The sequence below is a fragment of the Oncorhynchus tshawytscha genome, linkage group LG14 (assembly GCF_018296145.1).
Source record: "Oncorhynchus tshawytscha isolate Ot180627B linkage group LG14, Otsh_v2.0, whole genome shotgun sequence".
NCBI lineage: Eukaryota > Metazoa > Chordata > Actinopteri > Salmoniformes > Salmonidae > Oncorhynchus > Oncorhynchus tshawytscha.
In genome coordinates this window covers 44790255-44805677 of record NC_056442.1, presented here as the reverse complement: position 1 = coordinate 44805677, position 15423 = coordinate 44790255, and the positions used below count along the sequence as shown (strand labels likewise).

The window sequence follows — 15423 nt, the reverse complement described above, 5'->3', positions numbered from 1 at the left end:
TATATGAGTGATGAGTCAGTGGAAGACTAGGTGTGAGCGAGGGTGAACTACCTTACCGGTACACTGTTGTCCCTTAATATTCATACATCATTATTCAATATCAAACATCAAAAGGTGATTTCCAATATAGATTAGCATTCTAAATACTGTGTAAGTCTTGGCAGGATGTATCAACTCTGGCCAGGCCAGGTTTACTTCTTCATTCCATTTATCATTCAGGCCCAGCAGGTCCATGGATGCTGCTGCTACTGCTGCAGGGGCTGGCTCCACTCCTTTACCCTCTAAGAGGACGGCTGCAGGGGCTGGCTCCACTCCTTTACCCTCTAAGAGGACGGCTGCAGGGGCTGGCTCCACTCCTTTACCCTCTAAGAGGACGGCTGCAGGGGCTGGCTCCACTCCTTTACCCTCTAAGAGGACGGCTGCAGGGGCTGGCTCCACTCCTTTACCCTCTAAGACGACGGCTGCAGGGGCTGGCTCCACTCCTTTACCCTCTAAGACGACGGCTGCAGGGGCTGGCTCCACTCCTTTACCCTCTAAGAGGACGGCTGCAAGGGCTGGCTCCACTCCGTTACCCTCTAAGACGACGGCTGCAGGGGCTGGCTCCACTCCTTTACCCTCTAAGAGGACGGCTGCAGGGGCTGGCTCCACTCCGCCCTCTAAGAGGACTGCTGGGGGCTGGCTCCACTCCGTTACCCTCTAAGACGACGGCTGCAGGGGCTGGCTCCACTCCTTTACCCTCTAAGAGGACGGCTGCAGGGGCTGGCTCCACTCCGTTACCCTCTAAGAGGACGGCTGCAGGGGCTGGCTCCACTCCTTTACCCTCTAAGAGGACTGCTGCAGGGGCTGGCTCCACTCCGTTACCCTCTAAGACGACGGCTGCAGGGGCTGGCTCCACTCCTTTACCCTCTAAGAGGACGGCTGCAGGGGCTGGCTCCACTCTAAGGACTGCTGCAGGGGCTGGCTCCACTCCTTTACCCTCTAAGAGGACTGCTGCAGGGGCTGGCTCCACTCCGTTACCCTCTAAGACGAGAGCTGCAGGGGCTGGCTCCACTGCCCTCTAAGAGGGGCTGCAGGGGCTGGCTCCACTCCGTTACCCTCTAAGAGGACGGCTGCAGGGGCTGGCTCCACTCCTTTACCCTCTAAGAGGACTGCTGCAGGGGCTGGCTCCACTCCGTTACCCTCTAAGAGGACGGCTGCAGGGGCTGGCTCCACTCCTTTACCCTCTAAGAGGACTGCTGCAGGGGCTGGCTCCACTCCGTTAAAGACGACGGCTGCAGGGGCTGGCTCCACTCCTTTACCCTCTAAGACGACGGCTGCAGGGGCTGGCTCCACTCCTTTACCATCTAAGACGACGGCTGCAGGGGCTGGCTCCACTCCGTTACCCTCTAAGAGGACGGCTGCAGGGGCTGGCTCCACTCCTTTACCCTCTAAGAGGACTGCTGCAGGGGCTGGCTCCACTCCGTTACCCCTAAGAGGACGGCTGCAGGGGCTGGCTCCACTCCTTTACCCTCTAAGAGGACTGCTGCAGGGGCTGGCTCCACTCCGGGGGCTGCAGGGGCTGGCTCCACTCCTTTACCCTCTAAGAGTGGGGGCTGGCTGGGGCTGCAGGGGCTGGCTCCACTGAGTGGGGGCTGGCTCTGGTGTAAGCACCTGGGTAGGGGCTCTACTGCTGGGGCTAGGTCTATGAGTGGTGCTGGGGCTAGGTCTATGAGTGGTGCTGGGGCTAGGTCTATGAGTGGTGCTGGGGCTAGGTCTATGAGTGGTACTAGGTCTATGGGTAGCCTAGTGGTTAGAGCGTTGGACTAGTAACCGGAAGGTTGCAAGTTCAAACCCCCGAGCTGACAAATCTGTCGTTCTGCCCCTGAACAGGCAGTTAACCCACTGTTCCTAGGCCGTCATTGAAAATAAGAATTTGTTCTTAACTGACCTGACCTGCTTTTACTTCCACCAATGCTTCTATGGTAACAGGTTCTGGTTCTGTTGCTATAGGCACTGGCGCTGCCTCGGCAACTGGTGCTTCTGTTACAATGGGTTCTGTGACTGACTCGGTAACAGGTGCTTCATCTGTTGCTCTGTGCTTTATTGCTGCAGGTTCTTCCTCAACAGCCGCCTCTGGTGTTGTTATGACTTCTTCCTCTGGGGTGGACTGTGGTACCTCTTGTGCCAAGCGGTGTGTTTCTGTGATTACATCTCCCAATAAGTCATTTTCTATGGTGACAGGAACCTCTATCTTCGTGATGGTATCTTCCACTGCTGTTACCTCCTCTGGCTTGGGAGCTTCCACTTCATCAATAATGTGTCCCTCTGCCATCTCAATGGATTCTTCCACTGCAGTCATAGTTGGTTCCACTAATGTCACTGGGATAGATTCCTCTACTGCTGGAATAAACTCCTCCACTGCAGCCGCAACAGGCTCTACCTCTTCCATGACAATGGACTCTTCCACTACTGGAGCAGCAGCCTCCACCACTGCTGCCATTACAGGGGTTTCTACTACTTCTGCCATTAGGGGGGTTTCTACCAATGCTGCCAATACAGGGGTTTCATCCATGCTCCCAGCAACCTCCTGCACATAGAACAGTGATAATAGCATATTTTAATTGAGAATAACAAATAACAAATCACAATGAATGGTTGTGTCTAAACTAGGGGTTATGTAAGTAGCACTAAACACAACAGCTATGGTCATGTCCAGTAATACAGTAGGTGTGAGATTTCAGACTTTACTTCTGGTTCAGCTGACACTCCTTTTGGCACAGCCTGTAGATTCCTCCAGGATATTCCTATCCTCATTGGGCTGCAGAGTGGAGAGACAGAACAGCGAGTGGAGAGACTGAACAGCACAGTATTACAGGTACAGGGAACAATAAGCATTATTATAATATTACTTGACTAGAAAACAATGGCAGAGGTATAAAATAGTTATGGTAACTGTAAAGTATTGCCTTGACTCATCATTGACCTGTATTTTACTGGTGGTCGCAGACATTGAGCCCCTTCATCGGTGCAGCACATATCTGTAGTGCTCAGCTGCTATTGAACCACTAGGTATTGCTAATACACTATAGTAACATAACTATACTGAACAAAAATGTATATGCAACAATTCAAAGATTTTACTGAGTTCCAGTTCATATAGGGTTAGGAAATCAGTCAACTGAAATAAATTCATTAGACCCTAATCTATGGAGTTCACGTGACTGGGAATACAGTCAGTCACAGATACCTTAAAAAAACGGGATTGGATCAGAAAACCAGTCAGTATCTGGTGTGACCACCTTGCAGTGTGACACATGTCCTTCTCATAGAGTTGATCAGGTCTGTTGATTGTGACCTGTGGAATGTTGTCCCACTCCTCTTCAAATACTGTGCGAAGTTACTGGATAGTGTCAGGAACTGGAAAACATTGTCGTACACATCAATCCGGAGCATCCCAAACATGCTCAATGGGTGACATGTCTGGTGAGTATGCAAGCCATGCAAGAACTGGGACATTTTTCAGCTTCCAGGAATTGTGTACAGATCCTTACGACATGGGGCCGTGCATTATCATTGCTGAAACATGAGGTGTTGGCGGCAGATGACTGGCACGACAATGGACCTCAGGATCTTGATATGCGTGCATTCAAATTGCCATTGTTCGTTGTCCGTAGCTTATGCCTGCCCATACCACAACCCCACCCCCACCATGGGGCACTCTGTTCACAACATTGGCATCATCAAATCCTCTATAACGACGTTGGAAGCAGCTTATGGTAGATAAATTAATATTCAATTATCTAGCAACAGCTCTGGTGGACATTCCTAGTCAGCATGCCAATTGTACCCTCCCTCAATACCAGAGACATCTGTGGTATTGTGATGTGTGACAAAACTGCACATTTTAAAGTGGCCTTTTATTATCCCCAGCACAAGGTGCACCCGCATAATGATCATGCTGTTTAATCAGCTTCTTCATATGCCACACCTGTCAGGTGGATGGATTATCTTGGCAAAGGAGAAATGCTCACTAACAGGGATGTAAACCAATTTGTGCACAACATTTGAGAGAAATAAGCCTTTTGTGGGTATGGAACATTTCTGGGATCTTTTATTTCAGCTCATGAAACATGGGACCAACAATGTAAGTGTTGTGTTTATGAACGATGGAAAGAACATGTTCAATGAGGGTCGTGTTAAATTTGTATGAAACAGAAAAAAACGACAGAAAACATTTGCAAACGTTTTGGTACAATGTGCCCAAGATGTGTGTGCATCTACTCACGGTGATGAGAGGGTACTCTGCGGCGGGCCTCAACCTGACGTGGGTAGTCTTCGGCCAGGAAGGCCTCCTGTAGGCCGGGGAACAGGTTGCTGTAGTCTGTAGGGTTGGCCAACGCATCAGCTTCCTTCTGGTTCACTTTCCCCAGGCTCTCCTTCCACAGCTTTACCACTCTGGAGACACAGAGAGGTCAGGACACGCAGACACGCACAATGCCAATTTAGACTCTTCCACTAGATGGGCTAGCTGCAGTTGCTCAGTTCTGCTTCCAGGGCAAGATTCATGATTATAAAGGTCAACCTGCCAGTGCTGTACCTAGACACATGGCTGGGCAGGTATGTTCTGGCCAGGAATGCAGCCTCTGGCAGCCGGTTGATTTTAATGAGGAGCTCCAGACAGTTGTCCAGTCTGGAAGAAATAAACAGAACATCCCTTCATTTAACTAGGCAAGTCAGTTAAGAACAAATTATTTTTTACAATTACGGCCTACCCCAGCTAAACCTGAACGACGCTGGGCCAATTGAGCACCGCCCTATGGGACTTCCCATCGCGGCCAGCTATGATACAGCCTGAAATCGAACCAGGGTCTTTAGTGACACTTCTAGCACTGAGATACAGTGCCTTAGACCACTGCGCCCTTCAGAAGCCCAATTATTAATGATGAAACCAAAGAAAATGTATACATACAGTTCTAGATCATGAACATATAAAGGGCACCTAGATCCAATAATGAATTAGCAATGATTAAACAATAATTTATTGACAGATGACGTACATATAAAAGTTCAACCTAAACACTCTGCTCACTCCTCACCTCCCTCTGTATCATCCACCCCCTGCACCCTTCTCTCCCTAAACACACTTACTTCCCCTGGAGGAAATAGGTGAGGAAAGCCATGTTGGTCTTGCCGTCTCTCTCTGTCAGCTTGCCCACCATGCTGGCGTTGCCTGAGCCTGTGGCCAACAGCAGCAGCCCCCCATGGTCCTGGGCATGGTGCAGACACTCCTGGGCCAGGACAAACTGGCACTTAGTGGTGGCCAGCTCTGCCAACTGCTTCCAATACTGCTCCGACTGGAGGGCCACCATGCCAGCGAGAGAGGAGAAGAGGAGATGTGGAGAGAGAGAGGGATAAAGGGAGGGGGAAACAGAGAGAGAACAGGTATGCCATGTTGGAAAGATATTAATCACAAACAGAATAGAAGTCATATTCACTTTTGATTAGTTCAATATAAGATAAGATATCCTTCACTACAGTTATTCTCATTTCATCTTATAATATACACTACCGTTCAAAAGTTTGGGGTCACTTAGAAATGTCCTTGGTTTTTAAATTACACATTTTTTGTCCATTAAAATAACATCAAATTGATCAGAAATAGTGTTGACATTGTTAATGTTGTAAATTACTATTGTAGCTGAAAACGGCAGATTTTTTATGGAATATCTACATAGGTGTAACAGTGTAGCTTTCGTCCCTCTCCTCGTCCCTACCTGGGCTCGAACCAGGGACCCTCTGCACACATCAACAACAGTCACCCTCGACTCATCGTTACCTATCGCTCCACAAAAGCCACGGCCCTTGCCCAGCAAGGGAAACAACTACTTCAAGGTCTCAGTACGAGTAACGTCACCAATTGAAACACTATTAGCGTGCACACCGCTAACTAGCTAGCCATTTCACACCGGTTACACTCATCCCCCTATGACCTCCTCAGCAACCAGTGATCCGGGTCAACAGCATCAATGTAACAGTATTGCCGACCACTGCTTTTACGGTCCTCAACATTGCCCGTTTCTTTGTGCTTCTTCCAAAGAGCTTGGACAGCACATCTGGAAACCCCTGTCTGCCTTGACATTCCTGCCTCGGAGAGACCTTGCTTATGCAGTATAACCTCTTGAGACTAGGGAGCTGTATTTTGATGTTTGGATGAAAAACGTACACAAATGAAACTGCCTATTTCTCAGGCCCAGAAGCTAGAATATGCATATAATTGGCAGATTAGGATAGAAAACACTCTAAAGTTTCCAAAACGGTCAAAATATTGTCTGAGTATAACAGAACTGATATTGCAGGTGAAAACCTGAGGAAAATCCATTAAAATGATTCTGAAACCTCTCTGTTCCATTGCATGCCTACCCTCCATTTAAAGGGATATCAACCAGATTCACTTCCCTATGGCTTCCACAAGGTGTGAACAGTCTTTAGACAGAACTTTACAGATACTATTTGGAATTTTCGTCTGCCCGTCGTGACCTGCATGAGCCTGTGGATTACTCAACAAAACGCGCCAACCAAATGGAGGTTTTTGGATATAAAAATAATCTTTATCGAACAAAACAAACATTTGTGTAACTGGGAGTCTCGTGAGTACAAACATCCGAAGATCAGCAAAGGTAAGCGATTCATTTTATTGGTTTTCTGACTTTCGTGACCAATCTACTTTGCTGCTCACTGTTTGTAATGTTTTGCTGTAAAGCTTTTTTGAAATATGACACACCAGGTTGATTAACAACAAGCTAAGCTGTGTTTTGGTATATTGCACTTGTGATTTCATGAAAATTAAATATTTTTAGTAATTTAATTTGAATTTGTCGCTCCGCAATTCAGCGGATGTTGACGAAAATGATCCCGCTAAAGGGATCGGTGCGCCAAGAGGATAACTACCTTGTGTCTTGATGCTGTGCTCAGTCTTGCCAAGGTGTATGACTTTTGACAGTAAACTGTCTTCAGCAACCTCACCTTGTTAGCTGAGTTTGGCTGTTCCTCACCCAGTTATATAACTCCTACACAGCTGTTTCTGTTTCAGTTAATGATTGTTTCAACCTACATATTGAATTGATGATCATTAGCACCTATTTGGTATAATTGTTTAATCATACACCTGACTATATGCCTACAAATCCCTGACTTGGTGCAAGTGTACCTACAAGAATTGATGTTGTTTTGAAGGCAAATGGTGGTCACACCAAATATGGATTTGATTTAGATTTCTCTTTTGTTTACTCACTTTTCATTTAGTTAATTGATAAATATAATCTATTAACATGTCTATTTTAGCCTTTTTTCCCACATCTGCCTAAAACTTTCCACAGTACTTTATGTCTCCAGATACCCGCAGTTGGACCTACATTTATCAATACTTCCCTTGCATTCCAAGACTATAATTCCCAGTTTGTCCACATTTTCCCCAGCCTTTCCCTTTAAGTGGTGTCTCACCTCGGCCTCCACAGCCAGCTGGTAGGCGATCTTCAGTTCTCCTAGATGCAGAGCCAACTCAAACCTGTGTTCTGAGTCTGTTGACACAGTCAGGGCCTTCCGCCTGAAACCCTGCAGCGAGAGAGATAGAGAGAGGAGAAAGGGTTACACACACACATATATATATATATATATATATATATATATATATATATATAGAGTGGGGCAAAAAAGTATTTAGTCAGCCACCAATTGTGCAGGTTCTCCCACTTAAAAAGATGAGAGAGGCCTGTAATTTGGTGTCCTTTGACAGCTCTTTGGTCTTGGCCATAGTGGAGTTTGGAGTGTGACTGTTTGAGGTTGTGGACAGGTGTCTTTTATACTGATAACATGTTGAAACAGGTTCCATTAACACAGGTAATGAGTGGAGGACAGAGGAGCCTCTTAAAGAAGAAGTTACAGGTTTGTGAGAGCCAGAAATCTTGCTTGTTTGTAAGTGACCAAATATTTATTTTCCACCATAATTTGCAAATAAATTCATTAAAAATCCTACAATGTGATTTTCTGGATTTTTTTTCTCATTTTGTCTGTCATAGTTGAAGTGTACCTATGATGAAAATTACAGGCCTCTCTCATCTTTTTAAGTGGGAGAACTTGCACAATTGGTGGCTGACTAAATACTTTTTGCCCCACTGTACAACACACACATACACAAGAGAGGAAACACAGAAATGGTGTGCGTTAAGACAAATACCAATGTAAAAATACACCCTCCTTCCAAGTCTCACCTGTTTCTCTAGGAAGTGGGCGACCTGGTCCTCATCTCTTTAGGGATGGTGGGTAGGACCCTGTCGGCCATCCCAAAGTCCCTCCTCATTACAGCTGTCTGGTACTCCAGCACCGACACCAGCAGAGAGTAAGTGAAGATGTTCAGCTCCTTATCACCCAGATACAGACGGTCATCCTTAGGTATGTAGCCCAACAGGTACATAGTTCTGTATCAGACAGACAGGGAGTCAATACAACACCAGTATTTTAGACCGACAGGTACAAAGTTCTGTATCAGACAGACAGGGAGTCAATACAACACCAGTATTTTAGACCAACAGGTACAGTACATGGTTCTATAGCAGACAGACAGGGAGTCAATACAACACCAGAATTTTTGACCGACAGGTACAGTATATAGTCGTATAGGACACACAGACAGGGGAGTTAATACAACACCAGTATTAAGAAGGTGAGCACATAGCTAGAATGAAAAGAAACCATGTCTAGACACACAGTGACATTCTGACATGACATTTTGTAAGGCATGAATCCTTCATGTTCTTGGCCCTAGGGCACTATAAGAGTTGAGAGATATTTGACATATTGAAACACTTGCATAACAGGTAGTTTGAGGTGAAAAGGTCAATGTAGCAGTCCCAGCAGGTAGGTATACCAGGTAATCTTACCTGTCCAGGTGGGCGATGGTGACGATCTCTCCTCCTACGTAGTAGTTGAGTTTGTTGACATAGCTGGTGTAGATAAAACAGTCTCCCACCCACAGACCAGACTTTACCACCTCCTGAATCTCACACAGCACCTAGAGAGAGGGGCGGGGGGTTGGGAGAGAAATAGAGAAATGTTATAGCAGAAAAACGAATGAAATCCTCCTGTCCAGAATCAAATATCTAGCTGTAGTGTAGTCTCACCTCGAAGGAGTCCTCTATCCCGTCCTCAGTGACTCCCTCCTTGGTCTCCTGTGCTGTTGCCACTTTCTCAGCCAGGTAGCGCAGCATAAAGAAAGACTCCACCGTGGCAATACACACCAGCTCCCTGAGGAAAGAGAAGAAGAGGAGGTAACAGGAGGGTTGGATAGCTTAGGGGATAAGGTAACAGGAGGGTTGGATAGCTTAGGGGAGAAGGTAACAGGAGGGTTGAATAGCTTAGGGGAGAAGGTAACAGGAGGGTTGGATAGCTTAGGGGAGAAGGTAACAGGAGGGTTGGATAGCTTAGGGGAGAAGGTAACAGGAGGGTTGGATAGCTTAGGGGGTAGAAGGTAGAAGGTAACAGGAGGGTTGGATAGCTTAGGGGAGAAGGTAACAGGAGGGTTGGATAGCTTAGGGGAGAAGGTAACAGGAGGGTTGGATAGCTTAGGGGAGAAGGTAACAGGAGGGTTGAATAGCTTAGGGGAGAAGGTAACAGGAGGGTTGGATAGCTTAGGGGAGAAGGTAACAGGAGGGTTGGATAGCTTAGGGGAGAAGGTAACAGGAGGGTTGGATAGCTTAGGTGAGAAGGTAACAGGAGGGTTGGGTTGCTGTGAAGAGGAGGTTACAGAAAGACTGGATGTCTGTGTGGTGGAGGTTACATGAGGGTTGGGTCGCTGTGGGGGGAGGTTACAGGAGGGTTGGGTCACTGTGGGGAGGTTACATGAGGTTCGGGTCACGGTGGGGAGGATGCTTCAGGAGGTTCGGGTCACGGTGGGGAGGATGCTTCAGGAGGTTCGGGTCACGGTGGGGAGGATGCTTCAGGAGGTTCGGGTCACGGTGGGGAGGATGCTTCAGGAGGTTCGGGTCACGGTGGGGAGGAGGCTGAAGGAGGGTAGGGAGGAGGTTACAGGAGGTTTGTGTCACTGTGGGGAGGAGGTACAAGGAGGGTATGGTTGCTGTGGGGAGGAGATTACAGGAGGGTTGGGTCGCTGTGGGGAGGAGATTAAAGGAGGGATGGATTGCTGTGGGGAGAAGGTTACAGGAGGGTTGGATCGCTGTGGGGAGGAGGTTAGAGGAGGGTTTGGTCACTGTGGGGAGGAGGTTAGAGGAGGGTTTGGTCACTGTGGGGAGGAGGTTAGAGGAGGGTTTGGTCACTGTGGGGAGGTTACATGAGGGTTGGGTCACTGTGGGGGGAGGTTACAGGAGGGTTGGATCGCTGTGGGGAGGAGGTTAGAAGTGGGTTGGAACTCTGTGGGGAGGAAGTAACAGGAGGGTTGGGTCACAGCAGAGCAGAGGTCACAGGAGGGTTGGGTCGCTGTGGGGAAGATGTTACAGGAGGCTTTGGTAAGTGTGGGGAGAAGGTTAGAGGAGATTTGAGTAGCTGTGGGGAAGAGTTTAGAGGGTTGGATGTCTGTGGGGAGGGGGTTAGAGGAGGGTTTGGTCGCTGTAGGGAGGGGGTTAGAGGAAGTATGGGGTGCTGTGGGGAAGAGATTACGGGAGGGTTTGTCTCTGTGGGGAGGAGGTTAGAGAAGGGTTGGGTTGCTGTGGGGAGGAAATTACAGGAGGGTTGGGTTGCTATGGGGAGGAGCTTACAGGAGGGTAGGGTCGCTGTGAGGAGGAGGTTAGAGGATGATTGGGTCGCTATGGGGAGGAGGTTAGAGGATGATTGGGTCGCTGTGGGGAGGAAGTTAGAGGATGATTGGGTCGCTGTGGGGAGGAGGTTACAGGAGGGTTGAATCGCTGTTGGGACGGAGTTAGAGGGGGTTGGGTCGCTGTGGGGAGGAGGTTAGAAGAGGCTTGGGTCGCTGTGGGGAGGAGGTTAGAGGAGGCTTGGGTCGCTGTTGGGAGGAGGTTAGAGGATAATTGGGTCGCTGTGGGGAGGAGGTTAGAGGATGATTGGGTCGCTGTGGGGAGGAGGTTAGAGGATGATTGGGTCGCTGTGGGGAGGAGGTTAGAGGAGGGTTGGGTCGCTGTGGGGAGGAGGTTAGAGGAGGGTTGGGTTGCTGTTGGGACGGAGTTAGAGGGGGTTGGGTCGCTGTGGGGAGGAGGTTAGAGGATGGTTGGGTCGCTGTGGGGAGGAGGTTAGAGGGTTGTGTTGCTGTTGGGACGGAGTTAGAGGGGGGTTGGGTCTCTTTGGGGAGGAGGTTAAAGGAGGCTTGGGTCTCTTTGGGGAGGAGGTTAAAGGAGGCTTGGGTCTCTTTGGGGAGGAGGTTAGACGAGGCTTGGGTCACTGTGGGGAGGAGGTTAGAGGAGGCTTGGGTCGCTGTGGGGAGGAGGTTAGAGGATGGTTGGGTCGCTGTTGGGAGGAGGTTAGAGGGGGTTGGGTCACTGTGGTAAGGGGTTACAGGAGGGTTGGTCGCTATGGGGTGGGGGGTTGGAGGAGGGTTGGGTCGCTGTGATATGTTTGTCTCACCTTCTGCCCCAGAGTCTGGTTTAAAAGACTTCTTCTGCTTGAAGTTTTTGAATATTTTGACCATGCTGGTTCTCTCCCGAGTAGCATACCTGCCATAGAAACAAAAGTGGTTAAGTCAGCCTGACCAGACTAGACCGTGGATGGTCTACAGAGGACTTGTATGAGTGGTCTAGGTGCGGTTGACTTGATTTACTCTGAGGAGTCGTGTCCCCAGACAAACTCCTGTGCTGAACCGAAGCTCTTGTTCCTCACACACCACCACCAACCTGCAGCACACACACACACACACACACACTTGTTAGTGTCTGATTACACACCAGTGGAGGCTGCTGAGGGGAGGACGGCTCAGTAATGGCTGAAAAGGAGTCAATGGAATGGTATCAAGCACTTGTAAACCATTCCATTGACTTCATTTCAGCCTTTTTTATGAGCCGTCCTCCCCTCAGCAGCCTCCACTGACACACACACATTTGCTGTACATTAATGGTCCTGTAAGGCTCAGTTGGTACAGCATGATGCTTTCAACACCAGGATTGTGGGTTTGATTCCCGGGGCCATCCTTAAATAAAAATGCATGCACATATGACTGTAAGTAGCTTTGGATAAAAGCATCTGCTAAGCTAAATTACATACTGTGTGTATATATAGAATACTGTACATGTACTGTGTATATATATATATATATATGTCTATATATATATATATATATATATATATACACTTTTTTCCATTTGATGAGCAACTAGTACACACATGCACACAAACACAAGCATGGTAACACACGCACACACTGACCTGCCGTTGGGGTTGTGCTGGATGGTCTGGGGGTAGATCTCACAGCTGCCCATGTCTTTGACGGCCAGGGACAGGGACAGCCTCTCTCCGTCCTGTATCTCAGCCTCTCCCATGGATCATCCTTGAGCTGTAACCAAGTCAAGGGGTCTGAATACTTTCCAAATGCACTGTACATGGGTGATATGTAGGACTACAGAATCAAACTGGTCCTTTATAAAAACAATGCAAACATTCTATATGATTGCAACAATACTAATAATCTGATCACTGACACCAAACTGTTCTACACTAGATGTTAGAATTTCCTTAAGTTGGTACCTTGATGATGATGCTGCCTTCATCATATACCAGCGCCACACTATTGGCGCTTCGCTGGCCATATAACATCCTCTTTGTTATTCCATTCTATAGGGATAAGGTAAACACTACACTACCCACCGTCCTCGGAGCCAGTGAGGATGATTGGCAGCTCAGGGTGAAAGCTGACACAGGACACATTCTGGGTATGGCCCTCTAGAGTCTGCACACATGTCTTATTCTGGAGGTAGAGGAGAGGACTACAGTAGAATCAGTCAACTCACTATATATGGCCACTAGTACTGACGCGTAACACAAGTGGGGTTTGTGTGTATATTCTGATCTGAAAAGTGTGTGTGGGGTGCATATGCATATGTGTTTCATTCTGTGTTTGAGAGTGTCTGAATTTTTTAAATATATATATATATATATATATATATTACCTTTATTTAACTAGGCAAATCAGTTATGAACAAATTCTTATTTACAATGATGGCCTACCCTGGCCAAACCCAGACAACGCTGGGCCAATTGTGCGCCACCCTATGGGACTCCCAATCACGGCCGGATGTGATACAGCCTGGATTCGAACAAGGGACTGTAGTGACACCTCTTGGACTGAGATGCAGTGCCTTAGACCGCTGCGCCACTCAGGAGTATATAAACTGTGTACCTGGTAGTCCCAGATCGTGACCAGGCGGTCGTCAGCTCCTGATACAAGGTAGGGCTTGTCCCCTCCAGTGTAATAGTCGATACAGTTGACTCCTTTCTCATGGCCCTCCAGAGTGAAGTTAGGGGTGGAAGAACCCAGCTGCCACACCTGCAAAAGCCAAGGGCCAAAGAATACATCAGTGCATTACTTCAAATGCAGTGGTAGAGATTTACAACAAATGTATAGAATTCACGACACATACATTACACATCTATAACCACTTCAACATAACAATAATCAAACCAACAACTGTAGTGCTACAAGCACAAAGATGAGAGTGTGTGTGTGTGTGTACCTTAATGGTCCTGTCCAGGGAGGCACTGTCACGTTCTGACCTTTATTTCCTTTGTTTTGTATTTATTTAGTATGGTCAGGGCGTGAGTTGGGTGGGCAGTCTGTTTGTTTTTCTATAATTTGGGTATTTCTATGTTTCGGCCTAGTATGGTTCTCAATCAGAGGCAGGTGTCATTAGTTGTCTCTGATTGAGAATCATACTTAGGTAGCCTGGGTTTCACTGTGTGTTTGTGGGTGTTTGTTCCTGTCTCTGTCTTTGCACCAGATAGGACTGTTTAGGGTTTCACACGTTCCATGTTTATTGTTTTGTAGTGTTCATGTGTACATTTACATATTAAAAGGAACCATGGACACTTACCACGCCGCATATTGGTCTTCTGATCCGTTTCGCCTCTCCTCTTCGGAAGAAGAGGAGGAAATCCTTGACAGAAACACCCACCTACCAAGGACCAAGAGGCGTGGTAAAAGACAGCGACGACAGCAGCAGCAGCAGCAGCAGCAGCAGCAGCAGCAGCCAGTATCACAGGACTCCTGGACATGGGAGGAGATACTGAACGGAGAGGGACCCTGGGCACAGGCTGGGAAACATCGCCGTCCGAAATCAGAGCTGGAGGCAGCGAAAGCTGAGCGGCGGCGATATGAGGAGGCAGCACGGCAGTGCGACAGGTACGAAAGGCAGCCCCCAAAAAATTTTGGGGGGGGGCAGACGAGGTGTGGTACTAAGCCAGGTAGCAGACCTGAGCTCACTCCTCGGGCTTATTATAAGCAGCGCATTACTGGTCAGGCACCGTGTTATGCGGTTAAGCGCACGGTGTCGCCAGTGCGTGCCCATAGCCCGGTGCGCTATAGGGCAGCCCCCCGAAAGTGCCATGCGAGTGTGGGCATTGAGCCAGGGCGTTTGGTGCCTGCTCAGCGGGTCTGGTCGCCGGTACGCAGTTTTGGTCCAGGTTATCCTGCGCCGGCTCTTCGTGCTGTGTCTCCGGGGCGCTGGGAGGGTGCAGTGCGTCCTCTGCCTGCGCTCCGCTCGTGCCGGGCAAATGTGGGAGTGGAGCCTAAGGGAGAGGTGCGTGTAGTAAGCACTAGATCTCCCGTGCTTACCCACAGCCCGGTTCAACCTGTGCCTGCACTCTGGAGGGTCCGGGCTAAAATAGTTGTCCAGCCTGGGGAAGTGGTGCCAAGGTTGCGCACCAGAGCTCCAGTGCTCCCCCACAGCCCGGTCCTTCAGGTGCCTCCTCTTAACACCAAGCCTCCTGAAGGTCTCCCCAGCCTGGTGGTTCCTGTGGCAGCCCCACGCACCAGGCTGTCTCTCTGTCTCCTCCCTGCAGGTGGTCCTGTCTGCCCGGCGCCGCTGCCGGAGTCTCCCGCCTGTCCGGCGCCGCTGCCGTAGCCTCCCGCCTGTCCGGCGCCGCTGCCGGAGCCTCCCGCCTGTCCGGCGCCGCTGCCGGAGCCCCTCAGCCCAGAGGCGCCAGAGCCCCTCAGCCCAGAGGCGCCAGAGCTTCTGCCCCTCTGTCCCGAGCTTCTGCTCCTCTGTCCCGAGCTGCTCCTCTGTCCAGTGGGGTCATTGAGAGGGGTGGCCATGGGTAGAAAGCCACGGAGGCGGACAATGAGGCGGACTAAGACAATGGTTAAGTGGGGTCCGCGTCCCGCGCCAGAGCCGCCACCGCGGACAGACGCCCACCCAGACCCTCCCCTATAGGTCAAGGTTTTGCGGCCGGAGTCCGCACCTTTGGGGGGGGTACTGTCACGTTCTGACCTTTATT

The 15423-nt window shown here is 49.1% G+C and overlaps 1 pseudogene; it reads right to left on the bottom strand.

Moving 5' to 3' along the window:
• Window positions 1–1854: 1854 nt before the first annotated feature.
• LOC112267457 overlaps window positions 1855–15423 on the bottom strand; it is an 18767-nt pseudogene continuing 5198 nt past the window's right edge.